The sequence below is a fragment of the Pungitius pungitius genome, chromosome 14, assembly GCF_949316345.1.
Source record: "Pungitius pungitius chromosome 14, fPunPun2.1, whole genome shotgun sequence".
In the NCBI taxonomy this organism is placed as follows: Eukaryota; Metazoa; Chordata; class Actinopteri; order Perciformes; family Gasterosteidae; genus Pungitius; species Pungitius pungitius.
In genome coordinates this window covers 1,472,423-1,486,289 of record NC_084913.1, presented here as the reverse complement: position 1 = coordinate 1,486,289, position 13,867 = coordinate 1,472,423, and the positions used below count along the sequence as shown (strand labels likewise).

At 44.2% G+C, this 13,867-nt stretch overlaps 1 long non-coding RNA gene across 1 annotated transcript; it reads left to right on the top strand.

Moving 5' to 3' along the window:
- The first annotated feature begins 12,375 nt into the window (after positions 1-12,375).
- Positions 12,376-12,643, top strand: LOC134104140 (uncharacterized). Its single transcript, XR_009941611.1, has 2 exons — positions 12,376-12,414; positions 12,506-12,643. It is a non-coding gene; the product is annotated as an uncharacterized LOC134104140 (long non-coding RNA).
- The last annotated feature ends 1,224 nt before the right edge of the window (positions 12,644-13,867 follow it).

Sequence of the window (13,867 nt, the reverse complement as noted above, 5' to 3'; positions counted from 1 at the left end):
CCTCTGCAGCCTGCGAGCCACAAGCAGCGCTATCGCTATCAACCTCTAGTTTTTTTTTGTTTTTTTGCCCCAGAATTTCTCCGCCCACCCCCCCCCCCCCCCCCTTGCTCTCACGTTCTTGTTTCTCGGCCCACAGGGCATTTGCCCGGGATGCCAGATTACCAGTCCAGCCCTGGCTTGGGCTTCACCTTCATGGACAGCTGTGGAGCAACGGTTCTCCAGGTCAGCTCATCATGGGAACGGCAGTGGCCAGCACTCGTTTCTGGCCTGGGCTGCATCTCCACTTTCACCCATCAACCTCTCCTTCACAAGGACGTCCACCCGGTCATACGACCTCTCCGCTGCATTCCCCTCGCACGACGCCACGACGTCACAGCAGAGCTGACAGACCTGCTGGAAAGAGGCATCATTGAACCTGGACCTCTAACTTGGTCACTGCTAAGAAGAAGTCAGGTGGTTTGCGGGTGCGTGTGGACCTGAAGGCTGTTGTGCCCGACAAATACCCGCTGCCCACGGCAGAGGAAGTGACTTCAGTTTCACGGCTCCAAGGTCTTTTGTAAGCTTGACCTCCACCAAGGCTACCTGCAGGTACCTCTGCAGCCAGAGAGCCGTAACCTCACTGCTTTCCTCACACTACACCAGGGTACCGTTTGGTCCATGCTCCGCCCCCCAGCTGCTTCCAGAACATAATGTCCACCATCTTCCCTGGCACACCAGGGGTGGTGATGTTCACGGATGACATAGTGGCGCACGGATCAACGCCGGCCATCCACCACCAACGGCTCACACGGGTGCTCCACCCACTGGCCTCCCATGCCCTCACGCTGGATGGGGAGGAATGGATTTTGAGTTTGTGGGGTTTCGTCTGACCCCTGAAGGCCTCAGTCCACTTCATTCTAACGTGGAGGCTATTCAACGGATGCCCATGCCCTCCAGCCCTGCCCTAATGGCCTCTTTCTTGGGCAGGACCGCCTATTACTTTGGGCGCTTTCTTCTCCAGGATTCCTCCACCACTGCCCCTCTCAGGCTGCTCCTCAAACAAGAGGCCCAATGGGCATGGACCTCTGCCTGTGAAGATGCGGTCGTGCAGCTGAAGGATGGAGCTCAAGTTAGAAAATAACATTCATGAAATAAACGGAAATGAACACAGCAGCTGCAGGACGAGACTCGACCTTCAGACTCTATCTCGATAAAAGAAGCAGATCGATTCTATCGAAGCAAAGAGAAACTTAATATTGTAACCACACCTTTAGAATGTTGTTATTCAACGGAACAAGATGAACAACTTAAAGCTTCAGTGTCAGAAATAAGTAGAAAGAAACATGTCTCTACTTTCCTTCAGTGTTGTACTTCTACTCCACATCTGAGACAAATATATTGTACCTTGTACTTTATACCTGAATGAAACGATTAGTCGATTCATCGATTTGATGAAATGAAAATAAAAAATCCATGATAAATATATATTCTCATTATGAAGCATAGAACAACCAGCCACTTCAATGACTTTTTAAAATTAAGGTGCAGGTGATTGGACACAGGTGGAAACAATCATGGACACTACAGACCATCACAGGGGAAGACAGGACAAGGCAGGAAGTGAAGTTACCCAGGAACACGAGAGACATGAAACTACAAAATAAAACAGGACATGAACCCAAACCGACAACAACGTGTGCACAAGTGTTTCAACAGGGTTTAATAATGTTTCACTGCGCTCATTATAACTCTTTGTATATTACAATATTGTGTCATCTGCCAAACTTGAGGCAGAGTAGGTTTAATAACTGTTGGATTATCTTCAATAAGTCAAAGATCCAGTGACTAGATTCTGTAGTTTACTGATGGAAACAGACATAAAATAAAAGACTGAATAGGAAACATTCAAGACAGCTCAATATTCTTTATCTGCATGAATAATGTGCTCACAGAGTTAATGATGTCAATATCATGTTAGTAATCAACATATATGATATAGTATCATTTCAGCTGAAAGAATAGGACTCAACCCCTTTTCTTTCCCGAACTAAACTGTACACCTTTATTCTGCGATACCCAACACCATGTGACTTTACTGTAAATGACAAAGAAACGGCTCCTACAATAATTATAGAAATCATTATTTGACTTCCACCAAATAAAATCAATTTAAAGAGATTATTGTAAACAGGAAACAGGATTTACACAACAGGAAGCAGCAGACAACAAGTACTAAACACCCCGTCAGAATTAGACGCAGAAGGTTTCCATGACAACGTCTCCATCCGTCTTCAGCTCACTTTGGGGGGGTCATCCCTCCAGAGCCTCGTGGTTTCTTTCATTCTGGACCTCTAGAAACTCGGTAGACCAGGTGGGAAGGAGCGGCTCTATGTAGATATAAAAGTGTCATGTAAGATAACGGAAACAAGCACTCTTTGTGATTACACACTGAATACACACGTTTGTGTTTATCGCGCACGTTGATTGTGTTCAGAACGCCAAGCGACCCCCTGAGAGTCTGAATGAAGTTACAGAGGCGTGAATATAAAAGTACCTGCTGTTCCTAGAAGGTCCACTGGGGGTCGCACTCTGTGAGGAGCGCATGCGTGGCACTGGCACCTCGCCGAGGCCCTTCCTGTAGCAGGTTGAGGTGCCTCGTGTGTTTCCTACGTCAAGAGAGGTACGAGTGGTGGAAAGGGTTGGAAACGGTCACCCATCTTCCAGCCTGCAGAGAGAAGCCATCTTGTTGTTAAGCAGCAGGTGTCAAAGTCAAAGTAGTCAAAGTAGCTTTATTTGTCAATTTCTGCATGTCAGACATACTGGTAATCGAAAAAACGTTTCCCACACTCTCACGGTGAAACAAATAAAGTGCACAGGCACAACAACAGATAACAGATAAGACAAGACAAGACATGTTTATACAAATAGATATAACAGCAAGTGTCTCTGCTGTCTTTGAAGTGGCTGGTTATTTTTTTGGAGTAGTCCTGTTTTGCTCTTCTGATGCCACGGGACAGGCTGGCTCTCGCTGTTCTCAGGCCAGTTCTCTCCCCGGCTCTGAAGGCTTTGTCTCTGGCCCTCAGCAGCCGATGGACAGCTCCTGTCAGCCATGGCTTCTCGTTAGCCCGAGTGACGATGGTCTTTGTGTGGGTCACATCATCTGTGCATTTGCAAATGTAAGAGCAGACAGTGTCTGTAAGTTCCTCATTGTCTATGTGGTTGTTGTGTGTAGCTGCTTGCTTGAACATGTCCCAGTCTGTTGTCACAGGACAGTCCTGAAGAGCACACATTGATCCATCCGGCCACACTGTAATCTCTTTCCGAACCGGTTTTTCCACTTTCACCCTGGGTCTGTATGCTGGCATTAGCATAACGGTGATGTGGTCAGAAAGTCCAATGTGGGGGAGGGGGGAGGCCTTGTATGCTCCTTTGTGTGGGGTGTAGACCAAGTCCAAGGTGTTTTTCTCCCTTGTTGGGAAATCGACATGCTGGTGGAGTTTTGGTAGTACAGTTTTGAGATTAGCATGATTAAAATCTCCGGCGATAATGAGTCCATCTGGGTGTGCGGTCTGTTGTTCGCTGATGTCATGATATCGTTCACCAAGTGCCGCATTCTGACATTTTGTCTTTTGAAAAGTAAACAGGTGACATAATGACTCAATGAAGCTGAAATAAACGTCATCAATCTACCTTTTATGCATCATATCTCCCGTACACCCCCCCCCCCCCATCTAGCGAGCACCTGTTGGCCACACTGCTTCCTCTAATAATGAGTAGATGACATGTTTAATCTGATTCTGCTCGTCTTACAGCATCGGACCTTCTTCCCAAAGGAAAGAGAGCGGTTGGGCCGGATGAACAGTCTCTATGTTGCGGTATAAAAATGAACATTTAGAAACTCCTTTGGGTGTGGTTTTGATGTGAGAGTTTCCATGGCAACCACAAATTGATTTCCAACCGGAACAAAAGGAGAACCGTGACCTTTGAGCCAGTAGTCGTAGTGAATTGGTGAATTAATAGAAAGGAGCTTTATGCCGACACGTCGGATACCTGCTGACTCTGAAAAAGAGAAGCATTCTTTGGCCAATCGGTGACGCTGTTTCCCAGCTAACTATAGAATGACATGTGCAATCAAAGGGCTCTTTTGATAAAAGTGTGATTCTTTTAAAATAAGTGAATACTGGTTCATCACAGCGTAAGGAGCATCTTGTTTGGCTGCTCCAGTGGTTCCAAAGTGTTGGAACCACTCCGAAGGGCAACTGGTGACAGTGGCTGGAGACGGTGTGACGTCACTGTTGTTTTCAAACCTCCATTTGGGGCCTTTTCCTTGTGGCCGATTGACAGACTGAGTCCTGTCAATCATGGTCTTGATGTTCTACATTGATCTACTCGTTAAACACTCGACCTCATTTGAACTTGTCAGCCTCCCGTTTGCTTTCAGTTTGAAGTAGTTTGAGGTATTTGTACAAACTAAACTAAGGGGTCACCAGACGTGACTCAAACTGTGCTTGTAATGGTTTCTGTTCACTTAATGGGTCTCAGCAACAGAACCAGAATAAGTCCATGTTTCATTGGGTGGATTCAGATCTGCAGTATTATTATTGGATTATTTTCTTCTATGTTTCCCTTGTGATTTAGATTTAAAAGTGGCCAAAAGAGGGCGTCGCCCGGGACGTTTCATTGATCACGCTCCCTTGTGTCCTCTGGCTTTTTGAAAGAGGAATCTGGTGCATAAAAGATGAAAAGCAGAGATTCCGAGCAGTCGCACAGAGCCACACCGCTGAGGAACGACTATTTGATCAATGGAACATCAATATGTTCAGATGGAACATTTTCTGACCAAAGTGGAAAAGAAAAACAAGCTGAAGGACAAATGAATGCAGGCGTGTGCGTGGTGTGTCGTTTGTGACGTATCCTCAGGCTTCCTTTGACACTTTGAACCAATCCATTTCACACATACACCACAACGAGGCCTTTTCTCAGGGAAACACTGTCAATGCATAATACTACTTTGTCATGCTGTTGCACCTTGAATTTAGACAGAAAATCATGCTTTTGTCAGTATTTGCAGTGGAGCATCCTGGTATTTTTTGTCCTAATTACACACATGAAATGTCAAGTGTACCTCACGTTAATACTTGTAGAAGATCCCACCTACTGACTTTTAAGAGCTCTTGCCTCCAGGCTCTGGCTCCTTGTGTTTGAAATGTCTCACTAATGTTCATTTAGTGTTTTTCTGTCATCAGGGTTCTACCCGTAATAATGGAAGACCTGCAAAGCACAATGTCAATCATTCCATCACCATGTGGTCTGCTCATCCTACCTCCAGGCCTTACTGAAGGTTGAGATCTTCTCCAACAAGAGGCCTGCTGGGAAGGATTGAACAGCTCTGCACTGCTGCTGCCCTCTAGTGGTCAAACTGATTCTTCCTGTGGCCAATACAAATATTCAGTTTACAATCATGTGACACGAGAAAAGACCAGATTATTCAATACTTTGTTTGTTGTTGAAATAAATAAAATCTTCCAATTTTAGAAACTGAGAAGCTTTTATGTCACAGATCTAGTTTCTGATAACTTGTCTATTGATTGTCCACAAGCAAAAGACTGCAGAAGGACGGATGGCGTTATAAAATATATACATAGAATATCCAAGTGTAGCTGATTCAATCCTCTTCTGCAAATACACAATTAGAAATGATATCTATCTTATATCGCGTCACAAAGAGGCTCATGGGAAGTGACAAACAAGGGAGTCCACACGGTGACTTAAAGAAATAACAGGTTTTATTCAAGAACCAACAAAATATGAATCTACAACGGAAGATAAACTGGTGAAGTGTGAAAGTGGGCATATGAGGGGTGTCATGGAATTGAGAGGTGTCCTTAAACAAAACGCATACTCTAACAAAGACTAAATCCAAATGCTGCTGGTGGGGATGGAGCTCAGGCTGGGCACCAGGAACTTTAACACCTGGCTCGCTCCACCCACAGGTGCAAGCTGTCACCTTAACGGGTTTCCCCAGCTCCACCCGTCTCCAACCTGCAAACAAGAACATAGAGAAGGTCCAAGGAGCCACAGTGCGTGACTAAAGAAATGAGTGAGTGTCGCGCTCAATGCCAGAACCCTACTGTTACATCATTGGACAATAAAGTACAGCCTCTCGTACCTTATTGCTTCAATATGTGATGTATGAAATGTTCATATGAGGCCATTAAAAGCCTTTTACGAAAGAAGAAGGTCACACAAAGATCTAAACATCTCATAAACATCTCATGTTGATCTCTGAGAGGATCCTCAGTGACTTTATTGTGGAGGTTTAAAAGCAGGAAGGACGTCTGTGTGTGTTTCCTGTTCTTTAACCACTTCTTTTAAGGACGTTTCTCAAACAATAAGAAAGTACTTTATATTACTCTGAATAATATTAATACATCACTATTGTGAGAATGAGTGGACACTTGATGTGGATCAATGTGAAAAAAGAGAAAGACCACCAGTTAGTAAATTACTGAAGATAGTTTAGACTCTGCAGAAAGCGGACCACTGTAGGTCAGCCCCTCCCTGTTGGTTATGAGGGGGGGGGGACTGAGTAGAACGTTTACAGATGGGTAAAGTTGGCAAGATCTTCACAGACATTCTCAGACTTCCAGGTTCAAAAGGTCATCAGCGAGACGTAGTTAAAACACTAAAGACGCCTCAGTGTGACGTCAACAATCCAATCGGCCCCAATGTTTTACAACAGGAGCAAAAATCACCTTTCCCTCCCCATGGAAGAAGGACCAGTGTTCCACCCTGTGCTCTCACTCACACTGAGTAGTGTTTGTACTGCTCTCTCTCAAAAAAGGGTTCACTTTGATGGGTGATGCTTTAGGTAAATGGTAAAGATTCCTCTCTTTCTCCTCTTCACCTTTTCTGCCACAATTTGTGGATTTTTGTCCCCAAACCATATATGGACCTGATTGCTGATAGTAATGTGCATTTCTGTGTCCTGTCTTCGGTGCCAGCTGGTCTGCCCTCTCATTGCCACGTACACCTACATGCGAGTTGAAGCTGACCTCCCTGATGATTCCTCCTTGGAGCTGACTGGAGGACATGGTGCAGTAGACCTTGCTGGCTATTTGAAGGACACGACCTCATACGCATCAGGGCTGAAGATGAATCGGAGCAGATCGACACATGTTCCTGCTGTGTTTCTTCCACCCGTCGCAGTGCAATCCTTACTGCCAACATCTCCACTGTGTGGAGCCCCAGATCATTAGATGTTCTCCTGGCATTACGCATCGAGTGAAGGTTTCGTAAGATACCCGTGTCCCGGTGAACTGAGAGTCGGGATCTGCCCCCCCCCCTCTTTAAGTAGCCGATGGTGGAAAGATTCTTCCCCCTTGTAGGACATCTGCTGGAGGAGCTTCAGTAGCAGAGGAGAGGAGAGAGGGGTCCAGCCGCAGCTCCTGAACTTCTTACTTCACTTTGCAGAAGGGGGGCTACACACAGGCTTTTATTTTGGTGGGGGGTCAAATAGGTGAGTGGGAAAAGTTTTTTTTAATTATATTTATTTATCTAATAATGTTAAAACAAATAACAAATATATAACAGATAATATTATAATTTTGTTCTATAGTTTTATGCTTGTAGTAATTTGACCCCCGTACATTTAGATAATTAACACACCTTTTGAAACTTTCTTTTGGGGTCAGTTACTGTTTTCAACATTTTACACCTCAATCTAATTGTTAAACTACATCGAGTGAAAAAGCGTCTTTAATCAGAGTGAACGGCAGGCAGACGCATCTATTGTGCTCCATGTGTGATCTGAATCACATGATGTCCAAACTGTGTGTCCAAGGGCCAACAGTCATTCCGGGCCCCCCCACCACCCCTCGGGGGGCTGCAGTTTTGGTGCGCCAGGCGGGGCGAGCAGCCTGCGGGGAAGATTCTAGTGTTTTACTGGAAGTACTGGAGATGAGACTAGACTGTGTGAGAGTGGTTTTTCTTACTGGGAACAGTTACCGTGTGGGATCAATTTATTGCTGTTCAATAGTTCCTCACGGTACGATTTGGCTTCATCAACTCCAACAGTTACATGCCTACTGGCAATATATATATATATATATATATATATATATATATATATATATTGCATTTTCAATGATGGTTATTAATGTCCAACATGAACATGTGTTAAGATGTTCCTCATGTCATCACCTAAAGTTACGTGTTCCCCTCAGGGTGTGGGAATCTACTGGAAGCAGCGAGATGAAGAGTAATGATGAAATCATTTGAGCTCTCAAAGGGCCCCGTGGTTCCAACGGGTACATCGAGCGCTTCGGGGGGGGTCGAGGTCGAGGTCGAACCCTTCCCCGTCCTGCAGCTGAACCTCTGCACCGACGGGTCTGTCAAACCTGTTTTTCTCTCTCTCTCTGCCCTCAGACTGACTGATGATCTGCTGACCCTTCACGTCCAAACATGAAGATTGGGCTGTCGCTTCCTCGCCGCCCTGCTGTTCTCACACACACACACACACACACACACACACACACACACACACACACACACACACACACACACACTCTTCCCTTCTTTCATCTTTATATCTCAACGGGTTTCCCTGGGCTACAGGGATCAGTCTTTCACTTGAATGTCCCAGAATCAATCAAATGGACACTGGACTCTTTCTATTGATGACCTGAATAAAGTAATCCTTGTGTTATGTGGATGATATTTGTGCCTTTGGACAACTTGTCATGCTTTTTATTCCTCATTGTTGTCAGAATTATCTGTCAGGATTCATTACAGGCTTTGATGTCAAATCTAAATACTTATTTGTATTAAGTCTGTCATTTAGATCCCTTTAAACCAATACTTTTGGGGCAGATTTACCATTGAGCTGCTGGGAATGTATACTGAAAACAATGAGTAGTTTCATGGCTAAATGTTTCCCACATAAATGTTTATGCCAAACTGTTTTCTGCTTTTATGAAAGCAAGCGTCTGCACTTTTTTCAAAGTAAAATGTGCAAGATTTCCAAGCCTCTTATGCATTGAAATGCTAGATTGCATGCGTTAAAGGTGTCACGCTGAGGTTCTTGTAGGACTGGGTTGGGGAAGGGCTTTAGCAGCAAGACAAATTAAATAATGAAATGAATACATAATGTACAAAGAGTTTGAACTGCATTCAACATTTGAAACTCCTTTAACTTGCTTAATGGAATTGAATCAGATTACTGGAATGATCAAAGGAAACAGCGTGCACTTTAAAAATGGTGCTTGAGTGGCGTTCCTCAATAACTGCTGCTTTGGAGTTCTGGACATGTCACATGTTAACAATCTGTCAGCAGTTTTGACCGAAAATCACTCAAAGTCATTTCATATGCAGACGTTTCCATGGCAACTATGGAAATATGCTACGGAACCCCGCACATCTTCTTTCTCCTTTTGAAAGCTTTGTGGCTGCGTGAGGAGACGTTAGACTCCTCTCACGCATCTCCACCAACGGAACGCAAAGATGTCAAATAATCCTCAGGCAGCACAAAGAGAAGAAGAAAAAGAGACCTTCTGGGACTTCTTTGTGGGCACTTTTGCAAAAAACAACAACAAAAAACCCACTGAATTGCAAAACAAATGGAAAGTTATCTGCAATGTTTAATGTCAGCACATGTTGTGGAATGACTTTGGCATCTGTCCTGCCTCTTTGGGAGGATCGGTGTTCTTTCCTCCTGGAAGTAGCTGCTGCTCGAGGCCTGTTAACCGCAGCCAGACTGTGGCCATTGGGAGCACGAGGGTCCATAGAGCAAGAGGAAACACCACCAATAACATTTCAGAGATCTGCCATGTGACATAACCCCCCCCCCCCCCTTTTTGTTCCTTCAGTATATTTTAAAAAGCAGGTGGACAAACAAGTGAATCCATGTTTGAAAACAGTGTAATGTGAATTTTTCAATTGACCACACACACACAGACACACACACACACACACACACACACCCACACACACACACACACACACACACACACACACACACACACACCCACACACACACACACACACACACACACTGGCTGCTGTGCATTCGGTGTGTCCCGAGATGTACCCCCCCGCCCCCCCTCAAATGGTATTTTATAATGATATTCTTACCCTACCTTACAGCAAGCATGAACCCAGATGGCGAAGCTCTGTGCTGACGCCTCACTGTCGAACGCATGCTCACTTACCTCAACGAGCTCTGCTAATGAGTGCAGGTAGACATCGTGGTCATTAGCGCAACATTAGCATCATGCATTATGTCCTCTTTGGTTGTTAAAACACTCCTTTCCCACACAATACAACACATTTTCTGATAAGGTTGCATGACACAATGATTTATTTTCTAAAGAATGAGGGGAATTAACACTCCCATGAAGAACTAACCATAGGATCCTCTTTTAATTGATGGTGTGTAACTTGCTTAATACAACGTGAACGTGGTACTTTTATCTCCAGCTCTAACTTCTATGCATGTAAACAGTCTATAGTATCACACCTTTACTAACCAACTCTACTGGGTAGCCTAGAAGCTGTAAAATGGAATATCATTTTATCATATGTTTGTCATCTGTGTGTGTGTGTGTGTGTGTGTGTGTGTGGTCCCAACTGTAACTGTACATGCAAACTACCATCCAGTTGGTCAGAGTTGTTGATCCAAACAACTTTCTCATGTACATGACGCATGATGCTGGGATCACGTTAGCTCAATGTTAAAGGCGTTGGGGCCTTGTCACTCTGTATATCGTTTCCTGAATGTATTTATTAGTAGTAGTATTATTATTATGGGCCTTTTTGAGTAAGCCCAGAGCCATTTGGTTCTCTGGTGCCTTCTCACGCATTATGCTGCCAATGAAAAAGTACACAAGGGTCTTTTTAAAAGGTTTGCAATGGATGTGTGCCACTCACTTGTGTCAAAAGTTCAAAACCAAATAAACGCTTTTTGGTCTTTGAAATATGTTTATATACAATGCGTATATAACATATGGCGTTCAATTCTGTCCAGAGTTACGTCATCAACTACACGGCAACCTGGATTCCATTGTATAATGGTGCTGGTGTGCGTTTCAGTAATGACGGTCGTTGCCGTTGTGTGTGTGTGTGTTTTGTTGTAATGACTGCACTCAGCATGCGTTGGATGCTCCACTCACTTTTTGCACCTCGGGGGACTCCGGCGTGGAGTCGCCAGCGTGCCAGAGCTTGAGTTGCGCCCCGTCTCGGTCGAGCAACTCAAACAAACGCCATTTTGCTCCGAAATGGCTTCTCACACCTTTCAATGTTGTCACGCGTCGTTTACTCGTCCCCCCCCTCACAAAAACGGACGTCAGGGCTGTGTGTCTTCTGTCCCCCAACAACGAGAAAAATCCACTTCAGTCACAACGTGTTTGTCGTTGGGATCAGTGTGAATGCGCCTTTTAATTGAGTCACAAATATCACCACATTAACACACGTGCGCCCATACCTGTCGCCATTCAACAGCGTGTCACCTCTTGTTTGCAGTGGAACCCCCTCAGACATGACATTTAAAATCCTCAATGAGAACTCGGTGGAAATGTCATGGACGAGACCCTCGTCGCGGACAGACGGCTTCAGACTACAAGTGGTGTCAGACGCAGGTCAGTAGACGCACTATTTACACAGCGCTGTTTACTACACAAAACATGAGTTGATTTACTTCTTAAATTCCTTCTAGATGAACCAGTCAGAGACTAAAATCACTGACCTGACCCCTGACTTGGACCACTCGGTGTCCATAAACTCCTATTACGGGTCCGAGGAGAGCATTCCCATCACTGGACAACTGACCAGTAAGTGCATCTTTCACAGCAACTTCTTTTACAACCTTTGCATGAAATTCATAACTTTGAGTTATCAATTGAAACTCGTGAGCGTCCCTGTAGTGTTACAATAATGGTACAGTGATGCTGGTTTGTAGGCAAACAGCACATTTATATTTCATTCATGTGAGATTAAGAATACATGATGACACTTATCACACATATCAGACCACCAGTCAAACCTCTTCCTTCATCCTACAACGCACGGATAGCATTTGGCTGCAAGTGATATTCCAGAGAAAGTGATTCTTCCCTTTTATAGTAGCAGTATCACTTATTCCATTTAGCACATTCTTCAAGCCACCAGACAAAGGAGAATATGGCCGAATCCCATCTGTTTGCTGCCTCTCAGCCAGTGTTTATGGCTAATGCTGCATAACCATATGTGTTTGTGTGAATGCGCTTTGGATCCCGTCGGCCAGCTTTTATGATGCGTGGACTCTCTTAACGGTTTTCCCTTTGGAGAAACCCGCACACAGTGAACGGGGCGATGTGAGGTGCTAACTAACTCTTTCCTGTGTTTCAGTCCAGTCCAGTGACACCAGTGGACACGTCAAGAAGCCAAAGTCAGACGCTATCAGTGAGTACGCTCGTGTCAACAGGAATCTGACAGGGGGCCTTTTTCTCCACGGTTTCCCATTTCTGATGTTTGTTTGTTTTTATTCCCACAGACTAAATGAGTCAGACAAACATCTGACCTTCTGCTTTGGTAGTCAGTGGGGGGGCACACGTTGGCTCCTATAATTAAAACCAGTCTGTCATCAAGGAAAGGTGTGTGTGTGTGTGTGTGTGTGTGTGTGTGTGTGTGTGTGTGTGTTCTGGTAAAAAGGTTGAACAAGAGGAACCTTTGAAGGGCACTTTGAAGGAGACACGTGTCTGGATTGAGACGCGGCCAAACCTTTGGAGTCGTGAAGGAGACGAATGTTCAGAATGGAACGCAGCCGAACAAAAGCATTTGAAGGTTTAATGATGTTGGACTGAAGGGGGGGGGGGGGGGGGGGGGGTCAGCAGCTGCTAGATGATTAAGATGAAGCTGCTTGTCTGTCGTGTTTCTCATCAATCAATCAATGGACTTGTTCTCTTTCATCATGTTGTTGATCCGATCTGCTCTCATCCAGACGCTCCGGTGTACAAACCCACTGACTTCTAACGCCATCCGCTGTGTATTATAGGAAATAAAAAGCATTTTCACTAATGAAAAACTCTAAAACTAGGATTCTCTCCATGATGTTTCCAAATAAAGTCTCTTTTTTTCCAACATCTGGTGTGAATGTGTTTATTTTTAAATCCTCTTTGAAGTAAATTTCATGGGTTCATAGAGACGTCTTTATTCCTTTTATACTCAACTGATCCTAGGTAGTACCGTTTGAAGTAGTAGTACTAGCTAGACTATAGAGATATGTATATTATTTAATTCATTCAGCACAAACAATAGAAACAAATGAAATAAAAATTATTAAAGTTGCAAAACCGCTTTAAACAAAGAAAAATCTTTTTAGAATTCAAATGTAAACTAACTTGTACATAAAAGTACAAATACCTGAAGTCTGGAGTATTTGTGGTACTTTATGTCTTCTGACCCCTCAGAGGAGTCATGTGGCCCTTCAAAGGGACGCGCCCCTCAGGTTGAGTGACTCTACTGCAGTAATATAAGTAGAAAACAAGGTTCCTTTTCATGAAGTTTTGATGATGGTAATAAAGCTGCTTCAGTCACTGAGGCGATGAGAAGGTAAAGGGCGACACCTCGTGGTCACAATCTGAACTGCACCACACAAAACCACTTAAAACTCATCAAGAAGTGATTTTACATATAAACACAGAGGTAAATAAACGAGTCAAAGTATTTCTATTACAGTGTAGACACATTGATAACAGCCTGCTGATGAACATTCACACTTTTTTAACAAGGTTATAGATGGAATGCAGTGGGTCATTTCTCCACCTGGCCACCAGGTGAGCTCTGATGTATTTAAGCCTCGTTCCCAGCATCAGGATTTCTCTTCTGTTGTCTGCTCCAACAAATACTTCCTGTA